Source organism: Protobothrops mucrosquamatus, unplaced genomic scaffold (assembly GCF_001527695.2).
Source record: "Protobothrops mucrosquamatus isolate PMUCROS unplaced genomic scaffold, P.Mucros_1.0 scaffold378, whole genome shotgun sequence".
NCBI classification, from domain to species: Eukaryota; Metazoa; Chordata; class Lepidosauria; order Squamata; family Viperidae; genus Protobothrops; species Protobothrops mucrosquamatus.
The window spans coordinates 1558781-1565105 of record NW_015386710.1 but is presented as its reverse complement, the minus strand read 5'-3'; the positions used below and the strand labels follow the sequence as shown (position 1 = coordinate 1565105).

The following is a 6325-nucleotide window of genomic DNA, read 5'->3' as shown; positions in this document are numbered from 1 at the left end:
TTTTTTTTTACATAAACTTTTTTGTCATTAATTTATATTGTGGATTAGTCCTTTAGAAGTGAATTAGCAGGATAAATTTTATTTCAATTAATGAACAAAACCAGTGTTGTAATTGAAGAAAACTATTGTTATCCCTAGCAGACGGATATAAAGTCTTCACCAAAGATACAAAATATTTCAAAATTAGAGATATGTGCTATTCGGGTAGCTAACTATAAAGCAGGACACAAACAAGCTCTCCCTGTTTGCACTATTGTAGTATATTCAAAATAAATATTACAGTATTAAATATATTTTGCTAAAAATGGTTAACAGTATAAAAAGATGTGCCATTCTAAACGTTTACTGTAAAAATAAATTAATGTGAATCCTTGGTGCTCTATGAGCTTGTTTGTTTGTAATTAGTAACAACCAAGCTCAGGGAGTGCCAGGAATTCCACAGATCAACCCTGAGTTACACATATTCTCTTTTATTAAAATAAATCAACAATTGATTCTAGATTGACCTGCGGTTGGAGTTAGTGAGCACTGTTGCAGGAGTTGGAATACAAGGCACTGATAAGGAAGGAGGAGCCAAAGGAGATGAGCAGCCTATTAGTTCACCATGGGATATAACTTTGGGAAGCTTAGGTATTTTTATGATGTTTTTATTTTTTTACTTATGATGCTTTTTCAAAGATTGTAGACTTAATACCATTGCCAGTTATCTAATTTTTCTCTTCCACTTATCCCTTCCCTTATCTCATGAGCACAAAAGGTTATGACTCATCAGCATTTACAATAATTTGTATATGTTGAAGGCAATCACAATTCTTTTTTATTCATGTGCTCAGTTATATGCCCAGATATAAAACCTGCGTATTGAAAATATAATTTTGTATCTTGTAGTAAAATAATTTTGCGAATGAAGGCAAATATACATGTCCTTGGATAATGTTGCCGGATCCAATCTGAGTTGGTCACCGGGACTTTTGGACTCATGTTGGAGCTCATCTTCAGGGAACTTGTCAATCTCCAGGATGTGTGCAGTGGGCTGTTCTATGCAGAGTATTTATATGGTACCCTGGTTGTTTATATGGCTTTTAGTTGTTGATTGGGCTGTTGATGGCCGGCTATTAAATCATTGATTGTTGTTTCCTTGTACTGCTGGGGTCTCAGCTTCTAAGTACCTGGTAAACTGGTGGTAAATCAGTACTTCTCTTGACAGACAAGAGACTTGTTTCCCAGGCTTCAATCATTTCGTTGGCTATTTTTGTTCCTGCTTAGCCAACAATCTTAGTAGCTGTGAAATTGAATGCATGTCCTTGTTCATTGCAATGTAAGGCTGCCAATGAGTGCAGGCCTTCTCGTCTATTCGCTCATTCATATGCTTGTGATGGTGGTTACCTTCCTCCCTGTCTGTCCTACATACTCACAGGGGCAATCCATGCAGGGAATCTGGTAAATTTCATTAGAAATTTCTCTTACCTCCAAACGATCTTTGTATCACAAGGGCACACATAAATACTACGCATAGAACAGTCCAGTGCACATATCCTGGAGATTTAGAAGTTCCCTGAAGATAGGCTCCAACACGAGTCCAAAAGCTTGGAAGAACCTTTGGTCCCAGTAACCAATTCAGATTGGATTCTAAAGTAATTTTGCTACATTTATTATAAAGTTAAAAATATGGAATATTTTGTCATACTAACAGACAAATACTAACAGAGTTTTTAATACTAACAGAGTATATTCATGAGGATTGTTGTTTAAGATTACTGTTATAAAATGGTTTATTACTCGTTTGATTCATGTATATTAATGCAAAATATTTTGTTATCAGATATATAAGTGAAAGGGAAGAAAAGTTTGAGAAAGGTTACAGACCCATTTTATTTAATAGAGCTTAATCCTAAAGAGTAAAATGCTGTTAAATGCTTTATATTTATAATTATTTTTCAAAACATTTAGTAATGGTTATTTACTTATTTAAGAATAAACCCAGTATGATTTATAGCTGCTAAATTACACTAAATAGACACAATGAACAGTGTATCTTTAAGGAGTCTAGGAAAAAGGCAACACTTTACAAAATATCCTTATTTTACATTTATTGTCATACTTCCATCCAGAATAACTTTCCCTGTAATAATCATGTGCTTATTGCATGTATGATTTATATATTTATCAATATGATCAAGAGTCTTTTTAGTTATTAGTTTTAAGAAATAGAGGTTACAGTAATATTTTTCTGTTTTCATATATTCATATATTTAATTGTTCTACACTGTCAAAAGAACTGTATTGGGGCTGTTTAGAGGTACCGAAAATAAATAAATGGGAACTAAATTATTTTCACGACTATTTGTATAATTACAAAAACTAATTTTCCCTAAACTAATTAATATTTTAATATAATTTTCAACAATGTGGTTAAGTGTATCTATGTAGTGAGTAAATAACTTCCATATCTTCCTTACAAACTATTTTATTAGAGAAGTAATTCTTCTTCTATCTCAAAGATGCTTTTTCACAAGGCAACTGGACTTTCTTGTTTTTCTTTGAAGACGTTTCACTTCTCATCCAAGAAGCTTCTTCAGCTCTTCAGAGCTGAACAAGAAAGTCCAGTTGCCTTGTGAAAAAGCATCTTTTGGATAACTATGACCTGGATGACTGAAAACCTCCATAGATATCTTCTTTTATCCTTTTATGGTAGTTTTAAGTAACATATAAAGTTTACCTGTAGATTTTCATATTATAAAAAACTAAGTTTTAACAAGTTATAAATTAAATGTGTTTATGTATATTAAGTTTAGAAAAATTATATTTTTAATTTGTATTTTTAGTTAAGTAGGAAACATAGAAGACTAAGTATATTGATAGTCACTGTTCCAAAATCAAGGAAACTTTTAGGAGGGTCTATTCTGGATTTGGGAGTATTGTATATAGAAAACAGCTCTTTTCAATAGTAAATATATAAAACCTGAATGGCAGAATTGCGGTCAATCAAATGTATATTTACATTGCTTTTTTCAGTAAGATTAAACAAAATGGTAGTACAAACTATAAAGTACATGGTCATAAGGCCAAAAGTCTAGCTCCAATTATATTAGGACATCATAACATGTGTATATTCATTTAAGATATTAAGACAAGCATTTTTTTTCTTAGGAACATGCATTCATTTTGTAACAAAGGCAATTTAAACATATATAGTATGCAGTTTAATATTTTTCTGAATGTAATAGTAATACTTATATTTTAATTTTTAAAATAATAAATATTCCAGCTTTAGTGCTTTTGAATGGCATTGGCATCTTACCACTTTATTAAGGACTATGTGGTTTTCAACATGTACATGCAGAGGATGTTCTTTCCATTCTCATCTATTTTTATTCAGTGCTATTGAAATCAAACAGTGCTAAACGCATTTTTGGTTGAAGTGTGAAGTGTTCTTGATAGCTGCATTCTTTCTGAAAGACACAGATCTAAGACCTTGGTGTTATGATCTATAAGTGTAGCTATGATTCAAGCTTTTGTGTGCATAGCTAGTAAAAGTTACTATAATGCTACAAAACATACAGGATTTTAAGCAGTGCTTTTTTTGTTAAAAAAAAAAAAAGTGCTGGAACTCACACACGTTATATAACCCGCCTTGCCCACCCCCTCCATCCAAAAAAGGTGCCGGAACTCCGTTCTGGGCATTCTATGACACAAAAAGCCCTGATTTTAAGTAAACAATATTGAAATATGCAGCATATATGCATATATGAGGAAACGTCCTGGTAAAGGGGCAAGTGTATATACTACACAACATATGACAGTATTTAAGTGCTTTGTAAAAAAAAAAAATTAAGGTACATTTGTCTTTAATGTAGATAAGTGTCTTTAAAAGACAGTTTGTGATTGAAAGCATCACTCTTCATATTCATGGACTTTGGTGCATAATATGCCTGATTCTACAACTATTCAGTTCTGCAGCTTTAGAGTGAGGTTTTGAAGGAAAATAAAATTATAATGTTTAAAAAACAGGTTTAGGCTGAATGTTTATCGAGGGTTTATTCTGTGTAAACTGAAAAATGACTTAAAGAACAGACAAAAGTCATTTCTTCAGCAGTGTTGGTGGACCCTGCTATTTGACAATATCTTTTAGGATTTGACTCTTCTTTCCTATGCATTTTAAAACATTATAAATGGATGGATTAACATCAATTTTCTTGTGCCTGTGTTTTTTATGGTCTTTCTATTATTAAATGCTGCAGTTAAATGAAAATGGTTATTTTCTTATTATTTGATATATTAAAAGTTATATCTTTGGTATTGACACTACTAAAATAAAAAGACTATCAGTGGCATATGGTTTTCAAAATTTAAATAATTTATAACATATTTATACACACTATTTATTATATAATAAATTAAATATATTCTGGCTTCTAAACAAATTCCACAGGGAATTTCATTTTTAAATTCTTAAATTCTTTAAATTCTCTTCTTAATTTTCCAATTTTCAAGATTGCGTAATAAAATGAATTTCTACAATCCACCCATCAAAATCATTTCGAGAAAGTTTTGGCTCAGTTTTATAATGTATCATTTTCAATAGAAAAATCATGTGCTTCACTTACAAATAATGCTCTGCCGTAATGTGGTTTGTTTGTTTGAAGTAGAAATGAAGTAGATTTCATTTTTTCATATGTGTTTGAACAGCAGATAAACCTAAATCATTATGGATATCATTATTTAGAACTAAGGTATTGGTGGCTCTATTTTATTTACAGACATGGATTATTAGACATTACAGTATTGAGTTATTAATCTATGGCATGATACAGTTATTTTCAATGGGGCAAGCTAGGTCCGAAGGCATTTTATGGTTTTGGCATATCAAGACATTTTGACACACTCCATTATATATAATAGTTTGATGTGATAAGAGTTCAAAGCTAGGTTTGAGGTTTCAGTGAGAACTTGTCTAATCATTCTGAACTATTACTTAGAGGCTACCATTGCAAATTTTTTATTTTTCCAGAATATGAGATAGTTAATTTTGAGAAAACATTGTTTCATTGTCTTGTTGGGGCTCGTGAACACAATGAATCCATTGTTTACTCAAGTTGTACAAGCAATTATATTGTTAAAATAGATTGGGCTCAGAATTGAGGAATATATTGTTCTGTAAAAATTCCAAAGCTGCAGCTTCATTTGTTAATCGCTATTTGGCCCTTTTGTTTCTTAGATAAGAAAGCTGTTCAGCCACCATGAAAATTTTGCTTCTTCTTGTGCTTTCCCAGTAAATGCTTTTTTTACTTTCTATAATTTTTTGCTTCTTATTCTCAGAAAATAAATATATATTATTGTAGAATCTTTTATGATTGCCTATCAGTGGTTTATTGGCATGAGTTTCTCATTTTTATTTAAAAATATGATCAGCTTGATAATGGAGATATTCCATAGCAGAAACCATTAGATACAGTACAAACCATTAAGGAGTTTAATATAGATATAATAATAATAATAATAATAATAATAATAATAATAATAATAATAATAATAATAAAGTTGGAAGGGACCTTGAAGGTTATCTAGTCCAACCCCCTGCTCAGGCAGGAAACCCTATACCATTTCGTGCAAATGGCTGTTCAGTCTCTTCTTAAAAACTTCCAGTGTTGGAGCATTTACCACTTCTGGAGGCAGGTTGTTCCACTGGTTAATTGTTCTCACTGTCAGGAAGTTCTAGGTTGCTTCTCTCCTTGATTAGTTTCCACCCGTTGCTTCTTGTCCTGCCTTCAGGCGCTTTGGAAAATAGCTTGACTCCCTCTTCTTTATGGCAGCCCCTGAGATATTGGAATACTGCTATCATGTCCCCCCTCGTCCTTCTCTTCATTAAACTAGACATACCCAATTCCAGCAGCCGTTCCTTATTATGCTTTATCCTCCAGTCCCCTAATCATCTTTGTTGCTCTTCTCTGTACTCTTTCTAGAGTCTCAACATCTTTTTTACATCGCGGTAATCAAAACTGGATGCAGTATTCCAAGTGTGGCCTTACCAAGGCATTGTAAAGTGGTATTAACACTTCACGTGATCTTGATTCTATCCCTCTGTTAATGCAGCCTAGCACTGTGTTGGCCTTTTTGGCAGATGCCGCACACTGCTGGCTCATATTTAGGTGATTGTCCACTAGGACTCCGAGGTCCCTCTCACAGTTACTACTATTGAGCAAGGTGCCACCTATGCTGTACTTGTGCATTTGGTTTTTCTTGCCTAAATGTAGAACCTTGCTTTTTTCACCATTGAATTTCATTTTGTTAGATAGTGCCCAGTGTTCAAGTCTGTCCAGATCCT

At 32.6% G+C, this 6325-nt stretch overlaps 1 protein-coding gene across 1 annotated transcript in view; it reads left to right on the top strand.

Annotated features, from left to right (window-relative positions):
- Nucleotides 1–504: 504 nt before the first annotated feature.
- Nucleotides 505–6325, top strand: part of LOC107287323 (NHL repeat-containing protein 2) — a 22159-nt gene continuing 16338 nt past the window's right edge. Inside the window, exon 1 of the mRNA XM_015815822.1 lies at nt 505–630. The gene's annotated coding sequence lies outside the window, so the exon portion shown is untranslated. The remainder of the gene's footprint in view (nt 631–6325) is intronic.